General features: G+C 44.9%; 1 protein-coding gene and 1 long non-coding RNA gene across 2 annotated transcripts in view; both read right to left on the bottom strand.

The window, feature by feature from the left end:
• LOC118365805 (nuclear factor 1 X-type-like) overlaps positions 1-27,985 on the bottom strand; it is a 188,116-nt gene that overhangs the window by 56,358 nt on the left and 103,773 nt on the right.
• LOC127930035 (uncharacterized) lies at positions 1,944-3,281 on the bottom strand. Its single transcript, XR_008136580.1, has 3 exons — positions 2,811-3,281; positions 2,164-2,251; positions 1,944-1,987 (listed from the first exon to the last, which is right to left on the bottom strand). It is a non-coding gene; the product is annotated as an uncharacterized LOC127930035 (long non-coding RNA).

A 27,985-nucleotide genomic window follows, 5' to 3' on the forward strand; every position in this document is an offset into this window, starting at 1 on the left:
CATGGGGAATCTACAGAACAGACCTACTGTATCATTAACAACATCATGGGGAATCTATAGAACTGTCCTACTGTATCATTAACAACACCATGGGGAATCTATAGAACAGACCTACTGTATCATTAACAACACCATGGGGAATCTACAGAACAGACCTACTGTATCATTAACAACATCATGGGGAATCTACAGAACAGACCTACTGTATCATTAACAACATCATGGGGAATCTACAGAACAGACCTACTGTATCATTAACAACATCATGGGGAATCTACAGAACAGACCTACTGTATCATTAACAACATCATGGGGAATCTACAGAACAGACCTACTGTATCATTAACAACATCATGGGGAATCTATAGAACTGTCCTACTGTATCATTAACAGCATCATGGGGAATCTACAGAACAGACCTACTGTATCATTAACAACACCATGGGGAATCTATAGAACTGTCCTACTGTATCATTAACAACACCATGGGGAATCTATAGAACAGACCTACTGTATCATTAACAACACCATGGGGAATCTACAGAACAGACCTACTGTATCATTAACAACACCATGGGGAATCTATAGAACTGTCCTACTGTATCATTGACATCATCATGGGGAATCTACAGAACAGACCTACTGTATCATTAACAACACCATGGGGAATCTATAGAACTGTCCTACTGTATCATTAACATCATCATGGGGAATCTACAGAACAGACCTACTGTATCATTAACAACATCATGGGGAATCTATAGAACTGTGCTACTGTATCATTAACAACACCATGGGGAATCTATAGAACTGTCCTACTGTATCATTAACAGCATCATGGGGAATCTACAGAACAGACCTACTGTATCATTAACAACACCATGGGGAATCTATAGAACTGTCATACTGTATCATTAACGGCATCATGGGGAATCTACAGAACAGACTTACTGTATCATTAACATCACAATGGGGAATCTATAGAACATGCCTACTGTATCATTAACAACATCATGGGGAATCTACAGAACAGACCTACTGTATCATTAACAACATCATGGGGAATCTATAGAACTGTCCTACTGTATCATTAACAACATCATGGGGAATCTATAGAACATGCCTACTGTATCATTAACAACATCATGGGGAATCTATAGAACATACCTACTGTATCATTAACAACATCATGGGGAATCTACAGAACAGACCTACTGTATCATTAACAACATCATGGGGAATCTACAGAAGAGACCTACTGTATCATTAACAACATCATGGGGAATCTACAGAACAGACCTACTGTATCATTAACAGCATGGGAAATCTACAGAACAGACCTACTGTATCATTAACAACATCATGGGGATTCTACAGAACAGACCTACTGTATCATTAACAACATCATGGGGAATCTACAGAAGAGACCTACTGTATCATTAACAACATCATGGGGAATCTACAGAACAGACCTACTGTATCATTAACAACATCATGGGGAATCTATAGAACTGTCCTACTGTATCATTAACAGCATCATGGGGAATCTACAGAACAGACCTACTGTATCATTAACAACATCATGGGGAATCTACAGAACAGACCTACTGTATCATTAACATCATCATGGGGAATCTACAGAACAGATCTACTGTATCATTAACAACATCATGGGGAATCTACAGAACAGACCTACTGTATCATTAACATCATCATGGGGAATCTACTGTATCATTAACAGCATCATGGGGAATCTACAGAACAGACCTACTGTATCATTAACAACATCATGGGGAATCTATAGAACTGTCCTACTGTATCATTAACAGCATCATGGGGAATCTACAGAACATACCTACTGTATCATTAACAACACCATGGGGAATCTACAGAACTGTCCTACTGTATCATTAACAACACCATGGGGAATCTATAGAACAGACCTACTGTATCATTAACAACACCATGGGGAATCTACAGAACAGACCTACTGTATCATTAACAACATCATGGGGAATCTACAGAACAGACCTACTGTATCATTAACAACATCATGGGGAATCTACAGAACAGACCTACTGTATCATTAACAACATCATGGGGAATCTATAGAACTGTCCTACTGTATTATTAACAGCATCATGGGGAATCTACAGAACAGACCTACTGTATCATTAACAACACCATGGGGAATCTATAGAACTGTCCTACTGTATCATTAACAACACCATGGGGAATCTATAGAACAGACCTACTGTATCATTAACAACATCATGGGGAATCTACAGAACAGACCTACTGTATCATTAACAACATCATGGGGAATCTATAGAACAGACCAACTGTATCATTAACAACATCATGGGGAATCTACAGAACAGACCTACTGTATCATTAACAACATCATGGGGAATCTATAGAACTGTCCTACTGTATCATTAACAGCATCATGGGGAATCTACAGAACAGACCTACTGTATCATTAACAACATCATGGGGAATCTATAGAACTGTCCTACTGTATCATTAACAACACCATGGGGAATCTATAGAACATACCAACTGTATCATTAACAACACCATGGGGAATCTACAGAACAGACCTACTGTATCATTAACAACACCATGGGGAATCTATATATTAAACTGTCCTACTGTATCATTAACAACATCATGGGGAATCTACAGAACAGACCTACTGTATCATTAACAACATCATGGGGAATCTATAGAACAGAACTGTCATGGGGAATCTATAGAACTGTCCTACTGTATCATTAACAACACCATGGGGAATCTATAGAACAGACCAACTGTATCATTAACAACATCACAGGGAATCTACAGAACAGACCAACTGTATCATTAACAACATCATGGGGAATCTATAGAACAGACCAACTGTATCATTAACAACATCATGGGGAATCTACAGAACAGACCTACTGTATCATTAACAGCATGGGGAATCTATAGAACAGACCAACTGTATCATTAACAACATCACGGGGAATCTACAGAACAGACCTACTGTATCATTAACAACATCATGGGGAATCTATAGAACAGACCTACTGTATCATTAACAGCATGGGGAATCTATAGAACAGACCAACTGTATCATTAACAACATCATGGGGAATCTATAGAACAGACCAACTGTATCATTAAGAACATCATGGGGAATCTATAGAACAGACCAACTGTATCATCAACAACATCATGGGGAATCTATAGAACAGACCAACTGTATCATTAACAACATCATGGGGAATCTATAGAACAGACCAACTGTATCATTAACATCATGGGGAATCTACAGAACAGACCTACTGTATCATTAACAACATCATGGGGAATCTCATCTTCACAGAAGGCATTACTTCTGCTTATGTCCACTGCAGTTTATTACTTGGTTTATTTGCTTAATTTAGGGAGTTCATTTAGGGAGTTAAAGGATGTGGAGCTTGTTTTGCTAACCTCCCCATCCCTCCACTACCCCATCCCAGAGAGCAAGTATTGGACGAGTGTGTTAGTGGAGCGAAACTCTCTTCCAGGGAAATGGGGTGTAAAACAGTGCATGGAGAGGAGATTATCTGGGGCCACAGTGGGCCTCTGGTGTCCCTGTAGCACCTCCATCCATCTCTAACGATGGAGACCTGAGGACACACAGACCACAGAACCCACAGCCCCCCACTGGGCACACACCGGTTGAATCAACGTTGTTTCCTAGTAATTTCAAGGAAATTACAGTAAATGAGTGCTGGTTCTCGATTGACCCATCTGGTTAAATAAAAATGTATAAAAGTCTTTCAAAAGCTCTCTCTCTCTCGTCTCTTCTTTCTCTCCACATCTCTCTCTCTTGCTCTCATCTCTCCTTCTTTCTTTGCACTCCTCCTCCACAGCAGAGCTACAAGTCTGCTTTTCATTCCGCTCGCAGCTTCTAATGGCTTAAGTGAGGTAATTCTTTGGAGAAGGCACCAAGTAACCCCGCTTTTTTTTCTACTTTGGGCCCTTCTGGGTCTTCTGCAGCTCTGTGTGGAACTGTAGGGAGTTTCAGGCTGTGGTCTAAGTTCAATAAAGTAAGGAAGTTACACATATGCTAGCATTCTGTGCCAACACTGCCCATATGCTAGCATTCTGTGCAAACACTGCCCATATGCTAGCATTCTGTGCAAACACTGCCCATATGCTAGCATTCTGTGCAAACACTGCCCAGCAGTGAAGCTATAAGAATGAGCCTTGTCCACCACATATAATCCAGTCAGACATGGCTGGTGATACGTGTGTGAGTGTGTGTGTGCATATAATACAGGGAACCAAGCACCAATATATCTGAATATTTCTCTACAACAACAACAACAAGGGGCCTTACTGGCTGGGTATAATACGAATAATAATAATGTAGAGCAGCAGGTGTCCCCACATGCCAGCAGGTGTCCCCACACGCCAGCAGGGTGGTGGTCTGTGACAGAGGCCACCTCACCTCTACTAGGTGCACGGCCAGGTTACACTGTCTCTCTACTACCAGCCAAACTGTTCATCCTTATGTCTCTATTTCCAGGGCAAACCCACTTCAATATTGGTTGGAACTGAAAGCATCACTGGAAACTGTACCTGAGGTGATGTTAAATGTGCTATTAATTTATGAAAATGTCATGTGCAGTAAATGTAAACAATACATTCATTTGAAGTTATTAACTTCATATTTATCATTGAAATACAGTATGTCATATGTGTAGTCTGGTGTAATACCCTGATCTGAACCTAACGAACCTAAGGTAATCATATGGTCAACTACAATCCTGCTGTCCCTGTCCTCTCCTCTCAGCCTGTGTCTGGGCCACACATCGTGTCCCTCTGCTGTGGAGTCACTAGTGTGCCGCTCTCCCATAAAGACGGAGGAGTGAGGGACAAATGTCATTAGGGGAAGATTAGGGCAACATCTGTTTACTGTCCCATCGCCGCTGCGGCTGCCCAGCCCCACCATGAAGTGTTCGTGCCTGGCCATTGTAACACACACGGCTCTCCTCTCCCACACACTCACAGCTTTTGTTATTAGATACTAATCATCATCGTCATTAGTGGTATTAGTTCTGATGTAGTTGGATGAGTAATTCATGATAAGAGTATAGTGGTTTAGTTCTGATGTAGTTGAATGAGTCATTCATGATAGGAGTATTGTGGTGGTGACTGAGTTACATTTGACAGATTGTGTGTGTGCGCGTGTGTGTGTGTGTGTGTGTGTGTGTGTGTGTGTGTGTGTGTGTGTGTGTGTGTGTGTGTGTGTGTGTGTGTGTGTGTGTGTGTGTGTGTGTGTGTGTGTGTGTGTGTGTGTGTGTGTGTGTGTGTGTGTGTGTGTGTGTGTGTGTGTGTGTGTCAATCACCACGTTCCGGAGACACCTGAAACCCCACCTCTTTAAGGAATACCTAGGATAGGATAAAGTAATCCTTCTCACCCCCCTTAAAAGATTTAGATGCACTATTGTAAAGTGGCTGTTCCACTGGATGTCATAAGGTGAATGCACCAATTTGTAAGTCGCTCTGGATAAGAGCGTCTGCTAAATGACTTAAATGTAAATGTAAATGTAAGTGTGTGTGTGTGTGTGTGTGTGTGTGTGTGTGTGTGTGTGTGTGTGTGTGTGTGTGTGTGTGTGTGCGTGCGTGCGTGCGTGCGTGCGTGCGTGCGTGCGTGCGTGTGTGTGTGTGTGTGTGTGCCTTTGTCCTAGTGTATGACACAAGCTCAGAAGACCCAAAGGCCTGAGAGAGGGAACAGACAGAGGACAGAACCCAAACAAACCATAATGTTGTAAGACCAGCCGTGTGTGAGAGAGAGAGACAGCATGAGGGAGGGAGTGAGAAGGAGAAAGGAAAACACGTGAGGTTAAAAGTAACAGAGGGTTTATTGTTTGTGATTCTTTGGAGGGAGGGAGGGAGGGAGGGAGGGAGGGAGGGAGGGAGGGAGGGAGGGAGGGAGGGAGGGAGGGAGGGAGGGAGGGAGGGAGGGAGGGAGGGAGGGAGGGACACTGACAACAGTGCAGTGGCAGAGAGCAGCAGCTCAGCCAGACTCCAGACTCTGCCCTGTAAACAGCAACACCATAATCACTCTAATGCTACTAAAGAGCAGACCAGCAGCACAGTGGAAATTAAACAGCAATGACACTGGATTAAACACAGAGCTCAAAGGAGGTCACCTCCAGACTATCTCAAACACTAACAGACAGACACAACACCCTCCGGCAAACACATGACGAGGACCACATTGTTCAGTTTACTAATGGGCAGGTATTACTTACTGCTGTCAGCCAGGGAAGAATGTGTGTACGGCACACACAGGAACAAACACATGCATACACACACACTTGCACACACGCACATACACCCACAGGCTCACACATGCACAAACAAACACACACCCACAGGCACACAGACAGAGCCCAGTCAGCCGGCAGGAACGCTACCAGGAGACAATGACTGCGCTGCGTAGGGCCACGGCTGCCAGTTTCTGTGCCTTTCTCTCCGGCTTTGACAGATTTGAAGTAAATAGCAGCAAACAAGCAATTATTTCTGGCAGCCCGAGCCCCTGGTCCTTTCCAGGAGACGTGGAGCAGAGGGAGAGGGGGTGGATGAAATCACCCTAACAGATGTGATTTAAATCAATATTACATTATATGTCCCTTATTTAGAAAAAAAAAATTAACACAGAGAACCCAACCAAAGCATCAGAATCTTGGGTTCGAAAAGTGATGGAAAAATTGTTTTTAATACATTTGGGGATTTTATTCCACCCCTCTTTTAATTTCCTTTTACCCCCCACTTGTCCTTCTTCATTCCTTTAGGTCTAAGCAATCCTTACTACTTCAAATAATATTATAAAAAACCCTAGCTGTCAAACGTACAGTCTTAACAGAAACCATCTGGTAGAGAGCTGGAGGTAAACATGCACAGAGCCTGGCTGACGAGGAGGAGGAGGACAAGTGAATGTTATGAAGAGTGACAGAGGGAGGAGGGGCGCGAGGGAGAGAGGGAGCTACACACTCAACAGTACACTAAGATCAAATGTTTCCCTCCACACACACTAACACAGGAGGTGAGAACAGGCACAGTACAGAAAAGGCAGATGTGTTTGTCTGTGTGTTCATTAGCACTCTTTACCTGTGACTTCAGTGACAGGACAAGTGTGTGTTCTGTGTTGAAGCTATACTGGAATCCCCAGGTCTGATGCCCATTCATAATGCTTACCTCTGAAACGTACTTACTTTCAGGTGTTGAACTGAACTGATACCAGTCATTTATTTGTTTGTTTTACTTTTATCCCAACATTAACAAAGCAATGGTCATAACAATTCATTAATTAGTTAGCTAATTACCGTAATTAACAATGATCTCTCAACATAGGAACTATGGATGGAAACAGGGGGAAGGGGGGGATCTCAGTGCATTAGTGTGGAAAGCAAAGGTCTCTTACCTGCAGTAGTGAAGAGCCAGTGAAGTCACAGCAGCAACATGGAAGGAGAGAAAAGAGAGGGGGACTGTGGTTAATGTCGCACTGGCTGCAGTAGTGTAGTGTATCCTGGGCTTCTATAAAACAGGTGCTTGGAGCTGTATTTTATGTTATTTTGAAGCATTCTTTAAATCAATGCCTGGATGACTAGTCAAGGGTAGAGGATCAAAAGTTTACAGACAGACAGACAGACACACACACACACACACACACACACACACACACACACACACACACACACACACACACACACACACACACACACACACACACACACACACACACACACACACACACACACACACACACACACACACACACACACACACACACACAGATACCACAGCAGCACACCCACTGAGGAAAGCCCACGCGTCGCGAGCCACCATTAACTCAGGGGACTAAGAGAAGCGTGACTAAGTACCATATGACATGAAGCTGCTAGTGCTCCTGGGGTAAAGTTAAGCCGAGGGGTGGCGTGGCCCCTGTCAGGTGACGTGGGAGCTGATGAGTCCTGACAGAGGGCCACTGACCTCACTTCCTCTTTAATTCTCCCTGGGTGATCTACTGGCTCTCTGGGATAGGAGGGGGGGGGCTTATAGCATGGAAACACTAATTAATTGTAAAGAGTTTAACATAACTACCCCTCACTGGAAACATATGTTACAGAGGGGGCATGGTGATATGGGAAGGAGACACCAACGCTTGAGAGACTGAGAGACTAGGAGGAAAGGGGGAGAGTGAGATAGACAGGAGGAAAAGGGGAGAGTGAGATAGACAGGAGGAAAGGGGGAGAGTGAGATAGACAGGAGGAAAAGGGGAGAGTGAGATAGACAGGAGGAAAAGGGGAGAGTGAGATAGACAGGAGGAAAAGGGGAGAGTGAGATAGACAGGAGGAAAAGGGGAGAGTGAGATAGACAGGAGGAAAGGGGAGAGTGAGATAGACAGGAGGAAAGGGGAGAGTGAGATAGACAGGAGGAAAGGGGGAGAGTGAGATAGACGGGAGGAAAGGGGAGAGTGAGATGGAAAGGGGAGAGTGAGATAGACAGGAGGAAAGGGGAGAGTGAGATGGAAAGGGGAGAGTGAGATAGACAGGAGGAAAAAGGGAGAGTGAGATAGACAGGAGGAAAGGGGAGAGTGAGATGGAAAGGGGAGAGTGAGATAGACAGGAGGAAAAAGGGAGAGTGAGATAGACAGGAGGAAAGGGGAGAGTGAGATGAAAGGGGAGAGTGAGATAGACAGGAGGAAAGGGGAGAGTGAGATAGATGGAAGGAAAGGGGAGAGTGAGATAGACAGGAGGAAAGGGGAGAGTGAGATAGACAGGAGGAAAGGGGAGAGTGAGATAGACAGGAGGAAAGGGGAGAGTGAGATAGATAGGAGGAAAGGGGAGAGTGAGATAGACAGGAGGAAAAGGGGAGAGTGAGATAGACAGGAGGAAAGGGGAGAGTGAGATAGACAGGAGGAAAGGGGAGAGTGAGATAGACAGGAGGAAAGGGGAGAGTGAGATGGAAAGGGGAGAGTGAGATAGACAGGAGGAAAAGGGGAGAGTGAGATAGACAGGAGGAAAGGGGAGAGTGAGATGGAAAGGGGAGAGTGAGATAGACAGGAGGAAAAAGGGAGAGTGAGATAGACAGGAGGAAAGGGGGAGAGATGAGATGGAAAGGGGAGAGTGAGATAGACAGGAGGAAAGGGGAGAGTGAGATAGATGGAAGGAAAGGGGAGAGTGAGATAGACAGGAGGAAAGGGGAGAGTGAGATAGACAGGAGGAAAGGGAGAGTGAGATAGACAGGAGGAAAAGGGAGAGTTAGATAGACAGGAGGAAAGGGGAGAGTGAGATAGACAGGAGGAAAAAGGGAGAGTGAGATAGACAGGAGGAAAGGGAGAGTGAGATAGACAGGAGGAAAGGGGAGAGTGAGATAGACAGGAGGAAAGGGGAGAGTGAGATAGACAGGAGGAAAGGGGAGAGTGAGATAGACAGGAGGAAAGGGGAGAGTGAGATAGACGGGAGGAAAGGGGAGAGTGAGATAGACAGGAGGAAAGGGGAGAGTGAGATAGACAGGAGGAAAGGGGAGAGTGAGATAGATGGAAGGAAAGGGGAGAGTGAGATAGACAGGAGGAAAGGGGAGAGTGAGATGGAAAGGGGAGAGTGAGATGGAAAGGGGAGAGTGAGATAGACAGGAGGAAAGGGGAGAGTGAGATAGATGGAAGGAAAGGGGAGAGTGAGATAGACAGGAGGAAAGGGGAGAGTGAGATGGAAAGGGGAGAGTGAGATAGACAGGAGGAAAGGGGAGAGTGAGATAGATGGAAGGAAAGGGGAGAGTGAGATAGATGGAAGGAAAGGGGAGAGTGAGATAGACAGGAGGAAAGGGGAGAGTGAGATGGAAAGGGGAGAGTGAGATAGACAGGAGGAAAAGGGGAGAGTGAGATAGACAGGAGGAAAGGGGAGAGTGAGATAGACAGGAGGAAAGGGGAGAGTGAGATAGACAGGAGGAAAGGGGAGAGTGAGATAGATGGAAGGAAAGGGGAGAGTGAGATAGACAGGAGGAAAGGGGAGAGTGAGATAGACAGGAGGAAAGGGGAGAGTGAGATAGACAGGAGGAAAGGGGAGAGTGAGATAGATGGAAGGAAAGGGGAGAGTGAGATAGACAGGAGGAAAGGGGAGAGTGAGATGGAAAGGGGAGAGTGAGATAGACAGGAGGAATAGGGGAGAGTGAGATAGACAGGAGGAAAGGGGAGAGTGAGATGGAAAGGGGAGAGTGAGATAGACAGGAGGAATAGGGGAGAGTGAGATAGACAGGAGGAAAGGGGAGAGTGAGATGGAAAGGGGAGAGTGAGATAGACAGGAGGAAAGGGGAGAGTGAGATGGAAAGGGGAGAGTGAGATAGACAGGAGGAAAAGGGGCGAGGGATGCTTAAACTATCAGAAATATCTGAGCTCCAGACAGGTGAATGCAAACAACATTACAATTTCACACCACGCTGAGCAAATGACAGATTTGTGGTAGACCAGATTCCTACTAGACCAGATTCCTACTAAGACCATACAACATACACACATACTTATGGAATATACCAAGACAGAGACACAATGGCCAGTTGACAGACGGTGTGTGTGTGTGTGGCCTTTAAGGGCATAAAAACATGTGTTGTGACTTTTCAACACGCCACATACAAATGAAGGGGTCTCATATCTCAACTCATCAGAACAGCAGGCAGCAAAAAGCAATAGTGTTTTACCCCTTATCCTGTCGGGGGGGATCTGGAAGTGATCTGTGGCTATGTGTGACATGAAAGCGGGGCTGAGGGGGTTTGGGGAAGAGGAGGGGGTAGGGGAGGCACAGTTGTTGTAACCCCTGACCTTCAGCACGCTCCACAGGCTCCCAAGAAGCCACTTCAAACACAGCCCGCCAGAGAGCCCCCGTGCCACAGAGAGAGAGAGAGGGAGAGAGAGAGACCAAGGAGGGCCTACAGCAGCACCTAGATATTCTGCACAGATTCTGCCAGACCTGGGCCCTGACAGTAAATCTCAGTAAGACCAAAATAATGGTGTTCCAAAAAGGTCCAGTCGCCAGGACCACAAATACAAATTCCATCTAGACACCATTGCCCTAGAGCACACAAAAACTATACATACCTTGGCCTAAACATCAGCACCACAGGTAACTTCCACAAAGCTGTGAACGATCTGAGAGACAAGGCAAGAAGGGCATTCTATGCCATCAAAAGGAACATAAAATTAAACAATTAGGATCTGGCTAAAAATACTTGAATCAGTCATAGAGCCCATTGCCCTTTATGGTTGTGAGGTCTGGGGTCCGCTCACCAACCAAGATTTCACAAAATGGGACAAACACCAAATTGAGAATCTGCATGCAGAATTCTGCAAAAATATCCTCCGTGTACAACGTAGAACACCAAATAATGCATGCAGAGCAGAATTAGACCGATACCCACTAATTATCAAAATCCAGAAAAGAGACGTTAAATTCTACAACCACCTAAAAGGAAGCGATTCCCAAACCTTCAATAACAAAGCCATCACCTACAGAGAGTTGAGTCCCCTAAGCAAGCTGGTCCTGGGGCTCTGTTCACAAACACAAACACACCCCACAAAGCCCCAGGACAGCAGCACAATTAGACCCAACCAAATCATGAGAAAACAAAAAGATAATTACTTGACACATTGGAAAGAATTAACTAAATAAACTGAGCAAACTAGAATGCTATTTGGCCCTAAACAGAAAGTACACAATGGCAGAATACCTGACCACTGTGACTGACCCAAACTTAAGGAAAGCTTTGACTATGTACAGACTCAGTGAGCATAGCCTTGCTATTGAGAAAGGCCACCGTAGGCAGACCTGGCTCTCAAGAGAAGAAAGGCTAAGTGCACACTGCCCACAAAATGAGGTGGAAACTGAGCTGCACTTCCTAACCTCCTGCCCAATGTATGACCATATTAGAGACACATATTTCCCTCAGATTACACAGATACACAAAGAATTTGAAAACAAACCCAATTTGGATAAACTCCCATATCTACTGGGTGAAATTCCACAGTGTGACATCACAGCAGCAAGATTTGTGACCTGTTGCCACAAGAAAAGGGCAACCAGTGAAGAACAAACACCATTGTAAATACAACCCACATTTATGCTTATTTATTTTCCCTTGTGTATTTTAACCATTTGTACATTGTTACAACACTGTGTATATAATATGACATTTGTAACGTCTTTATTGTTTTGAAACTTCTGTATGTGTAATGTTTACTGTTCATTTTTATTGTTTATTTCACTTTTATATATTATCTACCTCACTTGCTTTGGCAATGTTAACACATGTTTCACATGCCAATAAAGCCCCTTTAATTGAATTGAATTGAGAGACAGAGATGCATAGGATCACACACACAGACAGACACAAGGACACACAAAAACATTTAGCCTGTTATTGAATGAGGCTCTTCATGTGTGTGCCTGTTAGTGAACTAAAACATGTAAAAGAGACCGTGTGGCATTGAGGTGGCCACACACACACTCTCTCTCTCTCTCTCTCTCTCTCTCTCTCTCTCTCTCTCTCTCTCTCTCTCTCTCTCTCTCTCTCTCTCTCTCTCTCATGTTCATGTAACCTAGACACAGACACAGCCACCACAGATACAGCCACCACAGACAAACAGGCCACCACAGACCAAAGCCTTTCATCCCTCCATCCATCTATCTATCTATTCTTCCATTCATCAATTTATTTCCTCTCCATTTAACATGGGTTCAACAGAGACTTGCTAAGCTCCTCATCTCCAGTTACCACTCTCTCCTCTGAGATAACTCTCTCTCTCTCATTCTCCCTCATTCTACCCACTCTCTCTCTCTATCTCTCTCTCCTTCCTTCTCTCTGGGTGCTCTCCCCATGACCACTAGAGCTGTCCAGACCCACATTCATCCATAACCTCATCTTTCCACTCTTCTGTTCCTCCTCCCCAGTCGACACGCTCGCTGTAAAATATCCAACTACAAGCCCTGTCTGGCTCTCTGTCCCTCTCCTCTCTCCCAGCCTTTCCCCTTGTGTGTGGTCTGGTTCAATCCTGTGGGTTTGTGGTGACCCCAAGAAAATGTGGGGGGCTGGGTGTGTGTAGCCAATGAGGATGTGATGAGGTAATTTGATATCATCCATGAGCGATGCGACCTCCAGCGATGCGACCTGACGCAGCGCCTCTGCCTCACGCTAGCCCCCATTCCTCTCATAGCATTACCGCTATTCCTGGCCCTCGTAAAAAGACCAACCACAATAAATAAGCTTCGCTATACACACAGATAATTATACAAAGGGTACTGATCCAGTACAACATACAAACACACAGATTATTATACAAAGGGTACTGATCCAGTACAACATACAAACACACACAGATTATTATACAAAGGCTACTCACCCAGTACAACATACAAAAACACACACACACACACACACACACACACACACACACACACACACACACACACACACACACACACACACACACACACACACACACACACACACACACACACACACACACACACACACACACACACACACACAGACACACACACACACACACACACACAGAGATTATTATACAAAGGGTACTCATCCAGTACAACATACAAACACACACAGATTATTATACAAAAGCTACTCATCCAGTACAACATACAAAAACACACACACACACACACACACACACACACACACACACACACACACACACACACACACACACACACACACAGATTATTATACAAAGGGTACTCATCCAGTACAACATACAAACACACACACACACACACACACACAGAGATTATTATACAAAGGGTACTCATCCAGTACAACATACAAACACACACACACACACACACACACACACAGATTATTATACAAAGGGTACTCATCCAGTACAACATACAAACACACACACACACACACACACACACACACACAAACACACAGATTACTATACAAAGGGGATTCATCCAGTACAACATACAAACACACACACACACACACAGAGATTATTACACAAAGGGTACTCATCCAGTGCAATATACAAACGAACACACACACACACACACACACACACAACACACACACACACACACACACACAGATTATTACACAAAGGGTACTCATCCAGTACAACATACAAACAAACACACACACACAGAGATTATTATACAAAGGGTACTCATCCAGTACAACATACACAACACACACACACACACACACACACACACACACACACACACACACACACACACACACACACACACACACACACACACACACACACACACACACACACACACAGATTATTATACAAAGGGTACTCATCCAGTACAACATACAAACACACACACACATATGAGTCTGCACTCATACACACTCACTCATACACACTCACACACACAGAGAATTTCCTCCCTACAGTCAACAGCCATCCAAGGAAGAGAGTCATTTACTTTGGCTGCCTCAGCAGCAGCCACCTTGGACAGGCAGAGAGGATGGCTTGTCTTCCCAGGAGTCCCCTGGCCCTACACCACACTACAACCAGAGAGAGAGAGAGAGAGTTCCTGCCAACCACCTGCTAACAGACTGTGTCCTGATCAGGGCTTTCTCCACTGTTTGAAGAACACCGCTCCTCTGGCCAAAACGTAGAAACGCATGATGCATGTAGTTAAGGGAGAGGAAAGCCACAATATGCAGAGGTGGAGCTAGAGAGCCCAGGACTGTTTATCACAATCATATTACTGAAATTATCTTATCTCATAAAGAATCTGACACAAATCCAGATTAGGGACAGATAGAGTAAACAAACACACAAACACAGCTGGAGAGAGAGGGGGTGGAGAGATTTCAGCAACTTAGGGCCTCATTAGGTGATGGCCAACAGTGTTTCATAAACGACTGTACAATACACCGTAAGGCTGGTCACAATTGGCACCATTTCCTAATTGGTTTGATTTCAATTTGGTGGAAAACAGCTTGCGTTTTGTGTGTCTCTGTCTGCTCACGATCACACATGTGCTAAGCTAAAACCGTCAGCACGTTCATCTGCTTAGCTCCAACTGTACAGATCCCACATGAACAAAACATCTACAGTATTCCACTGGAAAAATGGGCTTACAATCCCTATCCTTTTCATTGTTACATTTACATTTACATTTAAGTCATTTAGCAGACGCTCTTATCCAGAGCGACTTACAAATTGGTGCATTCACCTTATGACATCCAGTGGAACAGCCACTTTACAATAGTGCATCTAAATCTTTTAGGGGGGTGAGAAGGATTACTTTATCCTATCCTAGGTATTCCTTAAAGAGGTGGGGTTTCAGGTGTCTCCGGAAGGTGGTGATTGACTCCGCTGTCCTGGCGTCACGAGGGAGTTTGTTCCACCATTGGGGAGCCAGAGCAGCGAACAGTTTTGACTGGGCTGAGCGGGAACTGTACTTCCTCAGTGGTAGGGAGGCGAGCAGGCCAGAGGTGGATGAACGCAGTGCCCTTGTTTGGGTGTAGGGCCTGATCAGAGCCTGGAGGTACTGAGGTGCCGTTCCCCTCACAGCTCCGTAGGCAAGCACCATGGTTGTTATACTGCCACAGGCTACTATGAGAATACCACCACCATTCTGCACTGCCTAAAATGACAGAGACAGTGAATTCTTGAGTCAATGAGGCTAACAAATGTTAACAGCGTGGCTCACTCTCGGTCGCCCCTCTCAGTCCCGACCGCCGGCACCATTGTAGCAATTAGGATAATGAATGTGGTTTGCTGGTAGGTAATCACACGCATACCGTACTGTACAGCCTCCTTCCTACATGCAGCCGCTCAACTATGAATGGTTTGGTTTCATAACACTCCTCCAATCCCCCTCCACCACTCAGCCCTAACTCCTACACCCTTCCTTTCCGCCCTGTTCAAATCTAAACAAAAGACACATCTGGTCTCTCTCTTACTCTCCCTCCCTCCTTCTCACATTCCCCCTTTCCTTCTCTGCTCTCCCTCCTGCTTTTTCTCCAGGCCTCTTCTCTCGTCTGTTTCTCCAACACAGGAGCAACATGTTGTCCCGGGAAGAAACATTTGGATGGAGGAGTTTGTGTGAGAGGAGTCAGTGTCTTTGTCCATTTTGTTTGCTGACATGCAGTTCTGATCAGGTGAGGTCGATCATGTAACATTACAGCATCATCACACAGTATAAAACCAAAAATATCCTTTAGGAATTACAGCACATTCTAAGATATTACAATGGAGGCAACCTTAAAATACCTAAACAAGTGGTTCAAATAAAAAATATTGATGGTCTTCTCACATCCTCTTCATCAAATATGCAGAGACATCACAGGGAATATCTCCTGTTGTCATGCAGTTGGGAAGCAGGGTTAGAAGATGTGCATAGTGTCTATACAAGTTAAGAAGACATGTATACATTTGGCCTGTTTGTGTGTTAACTATAGCTACAGAAGTGATCCTCTGTAGCCATGTGTGGTCAGCAGGTGGAGAGAGGCATGACTGAGCCCAGACCCAGGTCACTTTGAGGTCAAATCAGCCAGCGCCCTTTCATTTACCCAGGTTGCTATTATTACACTGCTATACGCTCTCACCTCATATCTCCCTCCCTCCCTCCCTCGTCTTCTCTCGCTCCTCTCTCACTTCCCCCCCTCCCTCCCTCGTCTCCCTCTCTCGCTCCCTTCACCCCCTCTCTCTCCCTTCAACCCCTCTCCCGTTCTCACTCTCTCCCTCCCCATTTCATTTTTTTTATATAGAGAAAACATTCCTCCTCCATTCGGCTCCAGAGAAACCTGGTGCTTATTTTCAGTGCCCTAAATTGATAGCAAATGTGAGGATGGATCCCCTCCCCCCTCCTCTTCTGGCATTAACACTGAGGATACGTGGAACATTTTCTTGGCCGTAATGAACCCTGGGTTTTATGTTTTTGAAGGTGTTCTTTTTTATATAATTTGACTCCATGTGTTTTCATTGAATTTTGGTGGGGGGAAAAGCCTGCAGCCTAAATTTCTCTTTGAGTGCGTGTCTGAGTCATAGACTTTTGTTTTTCAATAAGCCCCCCACTTTACCCTACAACCAAACCTGGTTAGCCTCAGCTGTCTTTACCCATAATTCAACAATCCTTTTTTTCTCCACTAGCGAAACCCTAACTGCTCCCTTCCTATTGTTGCAGCCAACAGTGTTCTGCTGGACCAAAATGGCCTCTGTTACGAATATAGGAAGAAAATGCACCTCAGCACTGGTCCAGCCAGGATAAACACTTTGTTTATTTGTTTAATACCATAATCATTACCATTAGGATTTTGTTAAAGAGACCATATTTAAAAGACCATTTTATGGTTAAGTCAAATAGACCAGCTCACAGCCCCCTGTGCTCCTTTAATATCCCATAATAAAAACGCTACATCTGCTACTTCTTCATAGAAGTAGAAGCTACTTCTTCATAGAACTGCGCATTTCTCTTTTCCTCAACTTCACCTAAGAAGATGGACTCAGGGAAGGTGAACATACTATTTTCAGGTTGAAGGTGGCCTCTATTTAGTGTCTTCCTCTCAGAGTGATTGTGCAACCAGTTCCCTAAACCTCCCTACCTGTCCTCCTTCTCCTTCGTCAGGGGAACAGCGCTGAGTTGGGCTGGAGACTGGACGGCCCAATGTGCAGCGTTGCCCCTGAGAGACAGTCCATGGGACCTGGTCGGCCGGGCCTAATGCGTGTTTGTGTTGGCGAGGCTTCAGCATTCCACATGTCTTTGTGATTTTCAGCTCCGTGACCTCAGGAGACCCACCGCGCTGAGGAGCACAGATGGACCATGACAGCCTCTGCACCTGGCCTCCACCTCACATTGGTCCAGCCTAATTCCAAAATGTGCTTCTCACTCTTTGATTGGCTCCTGCACAGTTTTAAAAGCTCTTCATGGCTCTCTGATTGGTCCTGACGGATTCCTAATTTGGCTTGCCTCTGAAGTCATGCTATGAGCCTCCTCACTGTCTACTTGACCTCAGAGCTCTGACTGGATCCAGCTTATAAACATAATTCTTCTCAACACCACCTGACATGATCTCAGGGATTCCCTACTATCAGACGCACAGAACAAAAAGCAGAGATACTACGTTACACCTGAACTTACACACACTCAGCCTGGTTGGTTGATGCTTTGAACCTATTCACCCGTTACAAGCTGGGAATCCCATCACAAGGCCTGGAGATTTTCCCTGACTGCGAGTCAGGAGAGTGTGTGAAAAATAATTAAACTGAAGAACAATTCCCATTGAGGGAGGGCACAGGCCATGCTTTCACACTGCTAAAGCCTGGGGGAGGTCAGGCTCTGACTAAAGGAGCATTTACCCCACTGTGGCTTTATCCTAATGAGCCAGCGGAACATGCACATGAACTTACGGCCCTGTTCGAACCTGGAAGCAGCCACACAGGGAAACTCTGTGACTTTGAGTCAACTCTGCATTACCAGCAGACTCAGTCATGGGGCTTCGCCTACGAAATGAAATTAGAGGCTAACAACGTTAGAAGTGCTAATTATAGCCTCATGCTAACAGGCTGGGCCCAAGCGGCACAGGGACAGGAGAGGGAAGGCAAGAGAGGAAGTTACTACATCTTACTCCCATACTCTTTCTCCAGTGGTGCTACAGCTACACAGGGCTCACCTGCCAACCGGTGCCTTTTCCTCTGGGACACTGGAACTGAATAAAGACATGAGGAAGTCTAATCCCTGAGGCCCAACGGGTACATGGTACAGTCTGTTATGTTGATGGTCCATGTTCATGTGAGCCCTCCTCCAGCTCCCTGTCACAGTGCCACCTCCCATCTCCTCCCTAATGCTCTGTCCTTATCTCACCTGGATGACCAAGACCCCCCACCCCATCCCACCTAAAACACCTCCCCTCCTAAAACACACCTGTGTCAGTAAAAGGAGGAGGAGAGGGGTGGAGAAGGAGAGAGGGGCATGGCGAGAGGATCTTTTCACACCCCGGGAACAGTGAGGGCCCAGGGGCTGAGCTCAAACTGGATATACCTGCCGCCTGTCCTTAGGTAAACCAGCCTGCTCTCACTCCCCCAAGGCCTTCCTTCTAAACACTCTCTCTCTCTTTCTTCCATAACTCTCTCTCTCTCTTTATGTAACTCTCTATTTTTCTTTATGTTGCTCACCATAACACGCTATCTCTAAATCAATCCCTCACACTCCCACACACATTCACTCACTCTGTCACTCACTCTCCTTTCCAACATTCTCTCTACAGTATCTTGGCCCCGCCGTTCCTAACTCTGTCTCGCGCTCCACTCTCCCTCTCTCCCTCAATCCCTGGCGTTAACAGAGACTCCTCTGTAACAGCACCATAAACCCTGTCACCCCAGAGCTCTCTGAGAAGGTGTGAAAGTCGCAATTCAATCCGGCTAGTTTATTCAACTGCAGTCGGTAAGATAATAAATGACAGTGTATAATAAAGGAGGTAATGTAATAAATCCTCGGAGCTAAACAGCGAGGGACTGGTGGAGGGTGTCTTCTCTCCCCACATAGACACATCACTAATGACACAGAGTCTTTAGTCGTTGTTAACGTATGGTACAACACCAGCCTCACGCTGAATACACACATCACTGGGGCACGGGGTCACATCAGAGCTACCCCGTTATTCAAAACTAAACACAATAACTGTCAGCCGCTGTCAAAGTGCAGAACAATGCCGTGGCTGAATCTCCCGTTTCATACTTTTGCAATCGAGACCAAATTGTCTGCCCCCTCGCCAAAACACTTCAAATGAGACCGGCCCTGGGGATATGTCTCAGTATGGTTTACACACTAAAAACAAACACTCTCCCATTCCAGCAGCCAGAGAAATGGATGTGGGTTTCCAGAGGGCTGGGAGGGAGGGAGGGCTGTGCTGCAGAGGGGGGAGAGAAAGATAGGGAGCTGAAATGAGAGAGGGAGGGAGTGCTGCTGAGAGAGAGTGAAAGTTGTCATAAAATGACAATAATGAAAGGCCTTTGTGCCACCCACTGACCGCATCAAGACTGCAGTAATGACGGGGCTTGCAGAACACATGAGGGAGTGTGTGTGTGTGTGTGTGTGTGTGTGTGTGTGTGTGTGTGTGTGTGTGTGTGTGTGTGTGTGTGTGTGTGTGTGTGTGTGTGTGTGTGTGTGTGTGTGTGTGTGTGTGTGTGTGTGTGTGTGTGTGTGTGTGTGTGTGTGTGTGTGTGTTTGTGTATTTGTGTGTGAGACACACGTGCCCTTGTGTCAAGGCTGAAAAATGGCCCAATTTATTGATGCCATTTTGTCAACATACACACAGATTTCAAAATAATACACAACCAGTATGCATAACATGCTCCTCACACCTGCCGTCAAAGCATCGTTGCATGATCTCTTAGTGAAAAAATGTGTCCAGCGCATCTCACCGATTATTCTACATTGCACTCCCGCCGTCTCCCTGTCCTTGGTGAGCTCATGTTAGAGCGGACACAGCGGCTAGCATGCTAAGTGAGATGGGGCGGCTCAGAGGCCAGGGATTGGGCTGTGAGCAGATGTCCTCTCACGAAATGTCACAGACGACACAGCCGCGTCCGGTGCAGCTGGCCTGCATGTATCAGGGCGAGTGGGGAGAGACTCAGAGCTGGCGTTCAAGCTACACAACGCCAAGGGAAAACAAGGGAAGTTTAAAAAAATCAAAAATAAGCGGAAAGACATTCGAAGCCAAACCGAACCAAAATCAAATCTGAAGGTTTAGCCCCCAGTGTGTGCAGGACACGAGTGTTACCGGACCAGACCGAAAAGAAACACAGCTACGGACCTGAGGCGCAGAGAAAAACCCTGGTATTTTTCACAAACAGCTAGTCCACCACAAAAGAGCCTCTGTACTAAAGGCCATTTCAGTTAGAGTTCTGGCCAGGACGACTTCACTGAAAGAAAAAATTCGATGAGAGAGCGAGAGAGAGAGCGAGAGAGCGAGAGAGAGCGAGAGAGAGAGAGAGAGAGAGAGAGAGAGAGAGAGAGAGAGAGAGAGAGAGAGAGAGAGAGAGAGAGAGAGAGAGAGAGAGAGAGAGAGAGAGAGAGAGAGAGAGAGAGAGAGAGAGAGAGAGAGAGAGAGAGAGAGAGAGAGAGAGAGAGAGCGAGAGAGAGAGAGAGAGAGAGAGAGAGAGAGAGAGAGAGAGAGAGAGAGAGAGAGAGAGAGAGAGAGAGAGAGAGAGAGAGAGAGAGAGAGAGAGAGAGAGAGAGAGAGAGAGAGAGAGAGAGAGAGAGCGAGAGAGAGAGAGAGAGAGAGAGAGAGAGAGAGAGAGAGAGAGAGAGAGAGAGAGAGAGAGAGAGAGAGAGAGAGAGAAAGAGAGAAAGAGAGAAAGAGAGAGAGAAAGAGACTGGTTAAACGAAAGAGAGAAAGAGAGAAAGAAAGGTTTATTTGATTAACGCCTTGGAAGATTCAGTATGGGAAAATAATGTGTGTAATTTGGAACTGTTTGTTTTGCATTAGGCTATATAATATCACACATAGAAAGCCCCTGAAAAGAGATGTGTGAATAGAGCCTTCTTTTTGTAATGTGGGTTTTGGAAAATATATCAAATGTGTCTAACCAAGATGGTTTAAACATGATGTCAAAGCAGATGTCTTCAATCATTGTCAACCGATTTGACACAATCCACACCATATTATGCACTATAATTTGGTTGAGCAGAATATAATGTAACTACGAGACTGGAATGTGACGTAGGTATCTGAGTCAGAGAGCACAGACAGGAGTCTTTCTGTGAGGAACCTAGGGCTTCAAATTGTTAGGTTAATCATGTCTCTTATCAGAAGGATTTCCCTATGAGGCTGCCAAGGTTGTGGATTTGAGTTCCTGCCCAAAGATCAAAACAGGTCTTCCAACGGTCAGAATTAGCCCCAACATTTTTGCCTGATGACTCACACAGAATTCTTCGGCTGCTATATCGACGCTACTGTACATACTTCAGTCTGAATCTGCCATCATTGAAGTCGTTCTTGGTCACATGGGGCGTTGTACAAAACAATGTCATCAGCTTTTGTTTAAACTAGTAGCTCACAGTTCGGACACCCATGCATACCCCACAAGACATGCCAAGACAGGCCAAGACAGGCCACCATGGGGGTCCTTAATAAATACAAATACAAATAGCGACTGGATCGACTCTACCCACAGTATCAAAGCCAATGACCAATTTTCAACTCATCGCTTTATCCATGTGTGTGCTGGTTCTGGCCCAACCCATTGGTTTCTGGTGGTTCGAATGTATTCGCATTCTGTAAGGCCCTCAAACTCAATTCTGGACCTCGAAGCCAGTTCCACTGTGTCTTTTCATTGTTCCCCTCTAGTCAGGGACTGATTTAGACCTGGGACACCAGGTGGGTGCCATTAATTATCAGGTAAAACAGAAAACCAGCAGGCTCCGGACCTTGTAGGGCCAGAGCTGAATACCCCTGCTATAAGGGCCCGGGAGGGAGTCAAATTCAGAGGAGAAGTAATGAGTCTGGGTAACCAGGCAACCAAAATTGGCCAAGCATTTGTAGAGTATCTGCTGCATGTAAAAGAGAAAGCTCTGACCGAGGTATGGAATATTCCACCAGGTCACTCCTGAACCAGCGTGAATCGGCTCTCGCTAGAACCCATTCCGCAGCCAGAGCAGAAGATAAAATAAACTCTGATGAAAGGAGCAGAAACAACAATAAAAGTACAAGCAAATAAAGTAAGCATCGACTCTGTATTCTCTGGGGCCAAAACCACAGATAAAAATCTAACCGCAGAATGGAGGCCAGATTGCTCTAATTCACTGTCATCTCTGCTTTTTTACAGCAGAGCCAGGAGAGAGAGTGAGAGTGAGAGCGAGAGAGAAGTCCTGATTCTCCGGCCCACACCTACTCCTCTCTTCCATTCACAATGTCTCTTAAATTGTTTGCCCTCTCCTTTTAATGTCAGTCTCTAAATCATCAGCTCTTAAAATAAACACAGCGGCTTGGATTACCCTCTAAATCTCCGCCTGTGCTGCTAAGGAGCATGTGCAGAGGAACTCAGGCTCAGGTAATTCCGTTTCGATGCTCCCCTGTAGGTTTGGGTTGCTGCAGGAGAGCCTCAATCATATTAAACAAAGTAGTATAATGGAAACTTGAGTACAACTCTGGAGCAGGGTGGTCTGAGTCAGATCATACAGCAACTAGCGCATGTTAGCACAAAAACTAAGGCAAAGAGATCTGCAAACATCTCACGTCAAGAATCCCTGGCTTTACCATTTTTTTAACACCATCCCTAAGGCCATTCCAATTCAAAGTGAATTCTGACAAAACATACCATATGTTATTGGACCTAAATCAACAAATCCAAGTTTCCCAGTCCAGTGTGGTGACAGATTGCACCCAGTCTAGGACCGGTGGAGGGACCAAGTCAGGGCCTGCTGTAACCATTCTGTACACCCTCCACTCAGGGCAGGGGCACCCAGTATGAGCAGTGAGGTGAATCCCAGGTCCTGGGCCTACCCAGGGACTGTAAGGTCACATATGTGCACTGCTATGTGTGTGTGTTGTGGTGTGTGTGTGGCACCAGGTGTAAACTGGGGTTCAGGTGCTGGGTGGGTGAGTGGGAGCACTGGGAGACTGTGGAGAGAAGAAGGCACACATATGCTGTGCTACGGATGCCGTTTGTTGTCGCTCGCTCTGCCACTATTGCACACATGTGCACATGCACAAAGATGCGCACACACACACACACACACACATACACACATACACATAAACATACATAGACTCACTCATAGGAATTGAGATCTTTGGGGATCTCTTGGTTGTTTTGAAGGGCAAAACAGATTGCGTTTGAAAAATGAAAGGGAAAGAGAGCCTCATGTTTATGAAGTATAACAATATTTTCAAAGGGTGGCTCTGAACGCTACAGTAGCTCTGCCCCATGAGAGGAGGCTCTCTCATAGGCCTTCCATTTGAACTAATCTCATAACTGGGCCATCAAAACACGGAGACACTTCCTGTGTGCACAGGATGGGACACCAAGGATAGTCACTACTGCACCACTACTGCACCTTTAGAAGTTATTTCATTAACAAACGTAGGTCTGTAAACAGGCCCACTGAAGCTAACCTCTGAACCAGGGTCTCAGAGATCCCTCAGATGGGTTTGACTAAAGGAGACCAAGATGGAGTGAATCTTCTCTTTGAGTACGTATTCCTGTATTGGCATTTCTGCTTGAATTCAGACATATTCAAGTTAGTAATGCTCTGTCTATAGGGTGAAACAGATCGGAGAGGTTTCCTCTGGCAGCTGTGTGCCCTGCGGTTGCCTACGTTACGGGTCAGAGTGCCACAGCAACAGCCCAGCACCACACTCTGTGTGCCAATAGGAGCTGTCCTAGAAGCACCTTGGATACCGCCCAGCAAAGGTATGCAGGGAACAGGGGTAGGTGCCATGGCAACCCCTTGCAGGGGCTTTCTGGTCAATTACCCAAAGCACAGGTATGTTTGTGTGCATCAAAAGGCCAGGCACCAGCCTCAGACACTAAATAGCCCAAAACACAATGAGGTGACTTCCAAAATGTGAAAGCTCATAAGTAAATACACCAATATTCACGGCCAAACAAACCTGAGCAATCTCATAAACGTGCTACTTCCTGCTTTAATCTTCTCCATAATTTCTTACTGCTTGTGAAAGAAACATGTTCTTTTTTATTATTTTATGAAATGCATGCATTGGAACTGCCAATAAGAATTCAAATGAGTCTGAAATTATAGGTGAGTGCAGAAGTGTTGACAGTTGACGGTTATAATGAGAATGTTACCATCCCAAATTATGCCTGTGAAATGGAGCCTCCAGTCCATATGAAAAGCAAACAGACGGCATAATGAAGTGAAAGTGTCAGCTGATTTTGTGATTTTGTGCCGGAGCCCAGAGCCGAGTCGAGCTGAGCCCTGCTTCCTCTTTAAGGAGGGAATGACTGGACTGGGCAGCAGAGCCCAGACTCAACAAAATAATAAAAGGTGTGTTTGTGTGTGCATGCGTTTTATTGTATACTATTCTCCCACAATGATTACATTTCTGAGAAAATTATTATTATAACAGTTATGTTCAGAAACTGAGCAGTCTAAATTAAATAGACAGTTGCCACTTGGTCAAATGTTGCCCATTCATAACTGTAGACAACTGTATAGTATCAGCATGAAGCATTTCTGAAGACTTTTTTCCTAATTTGAGTTTTAGAAGTAAGTATTGGAGTAGCAAGTGTCACAATGCCATCATGACTAAATTACTGTATCTAAAATAATGGCAATTGTTTATTAACTAATTCATATAGAGAGTAAAAAACTAGTGGAAATAATATTATTGTTTTGATATGATCAAAAGTGCTGTTTCAAAGTGACCATGTCTCCTCTCTATTGGTTCGGCAAAGGCCTGTTTGTTTTTCAGCTGCTCAGAGGCGTAGCGAGTTTATTTATTTATTTGATTCCCATTAATTAAAACATTTGCACTGACAAACAGGCAAACGGATGCATTAGCACCTAGTTTACACCCTGCGTCCCCTGGCTGTCAGCTGGCGTGGCAGAGCTCCGACGACGCACACGCCTTTAAGTGATGTGGAACCAGAGAGGGTCTGAGACCGCCAGGGAATCTCAGCTCATCAACACAGACAGCATTAAACATCATGATATCACTGAATGCCGGTTAATATTGTACTAAAACAGAACTGTGTTTGTCTGCAGGGCTAGGAACGTAATTGTAGCATTAGCATGTCCAACTATTAAAAACTTTACATGCAGTTACAGTTTCTACAATACATACTGCGCTTGTAGGCTATATCCATATGTAGAATGCCTAAATACACAGACATAGCTGTATTGTTACTGTATGTTAGTGCCCCCATACCATGTCCTCCAAAGGGAGTGATGCCCTTACCTCTCTCTCCCTCACTTCCCTGTTATTTCAATGAACAAAGAGGGGCTCTTGAGGCCGTGGGTGGATCCATAAAAGGAAGAAAGAAGCAGTGCTCCTGGTCCTTGCTGAATGGGCCCTTTCACACTTAGAGAGGCCTGTTTACTCTAAGTCAATAATGGGCCTAATTTTCTGATCATTATTGAGTCATTCCAGCCACCCCCACAACCATCATTTTACGGTCTCCCATCATTCAGACCGAATGTTCTCCATGAAGGCCCAGGTCTCTGTCCAAACGGATTTGAGGCTCGCTCGCAGATGCAAACACACGTCAATTGTGATTTTTTTTTGGTGTGCCTGTCAAACCCTCATCACGCCCCCTCACAAGACACCTTCTCTCTCTCCCTGTTCAGCTGCGAGATGTGAAAAAAATGCTATAGCAGCTGGGAAAATAATCTATAAAGAATTACTATTTTATGTTATTTTGAATATAGATTTATTTTTACAGCGTGTTTACTATGCAGTTTACTGTTGTTACTTAGTAAATACCATTTTGTTATTTAGCATGAAGTCTATCTCCTTTCTCATTGGGCAAGATCTGAGAATGAGCCTCCATTTTGTTTTGGATCAGTATCCCTTACAGCACAATCACACTGAAAGTATCAACACTAAAAAGTCATATGAAAATATTCTCACAATGTATCACTGTTTGAAAAATGGTGATTAATATATTATGAAACATAAAGAGGTCAATAAATATAAAATAATATACTATATCATCTACATTTTAGCGCTGATATTTCCCTCGGCTCGCTAAAAAAGCCACAGACATGGCGGAGGGAGATGAGGCCGCGAAGGGGGGAAGTGTTCATCGAAACCATTGAAAAAAGGTTAAAAACGAGAGAAAGAAAGGATCAGAAGGAGAGGCTGGCAGAGGCTGTGCGGCGGTTTGAAAAGCTGGCACCTTCCAAACAGAGCTGCAGCTTTGGGTGCCAAACGCTGCCAACCAGCCACACTGAGTTCTGCCCTGCCTCTCTTTGTTTTCACCATGGCATTTTGCATCATCTGTATTTAGAGCTATTCTTTTACATTACATTAGATTGAGTGATGTCACTACGGCCACAATTACTACTAATAATACCACTAACAATAATACAATAAATCATAATAATAGATATAGAATGAAATATTTAGAGTCCTCATAAAAAAATTTTGGGGAAACTATGTTGCTACTCTATTTAAATGGCAGAATTTGATAGGGAGTAAATAACATACTGATAGAGATCCCGTATCAGTATTCCCAGACTGTCTGTGCCTCCACTGTCCCGGGTTCCGCACGGAAAGAGCTGTCCCAATTACAGGGCAGCCTTTCCCCGGCTCTGCTCTACTGGGCCGAGCGCGAGCGGATCAGAATCTGGCTGGGAACTGGGCGGGCAGCTCTCATCCCTTCTCTCGCTCCCCGCTCCACGGCACAGGGAGCTGAGGAAGGCCAGTCCACCCCTCCTGCGTGGGTATATGTTTTTGGGGACAGACAGATTTCATGCCTGGCGTCTGTACAAAAGGCTATAAGAAATCAAGCAGTGAGACGACACAGCATTAGAGACAAAAACTATACAAAAATACAAAAACAAACATCCCAGCTCATCCTCCTTGTAGCCCCTCTTTTCATTCAGATGAAGATGAACAAAATCATATTTTATTTTAAACAATTATATATGTTTCCGTGCCCATGATGCTGTACTTGCTATAATGTGTTATTTAACTACGATAACTATTTTTTTAAGTATTTCCGGTAAATATGTGTCCATTTTAAATCAGTAAAAATAAAATGATAAGCACAAAATCATACATAATTAAGAGAAAAAAAAAAAGAAAAAAAAATTATTTGTAATACGAAATTTAAAAAACAAACACCATTTTTCTTGGGACAGCTAAAACCAAGATGCCTAAAGGAAACAGTGACACTGTGAATGTATTGTTTTTATAAAGAAAATGGGATACTGTGATAAAGTATGCTCGTGTACTAACAAGCCAATAAATGCACTGTGATTATGGA

The sequence above is a fragment of the Oncorhynchus keta genome, chromosome 5 (genome assembly GCF_023373465.1).
Source record: "Oncorhynchus keta strain PuntledgeMale-10-30-2019 chromosome 5, Oket_V2, whole genome shotgun sequence".
Taxonomy (NCBI): Eukaryota; Metazoa; Chordata; class Actinopteri; order Salmoniformes; family Salmonidae; genus Oncorhynchus; species Oncorhynchus keta.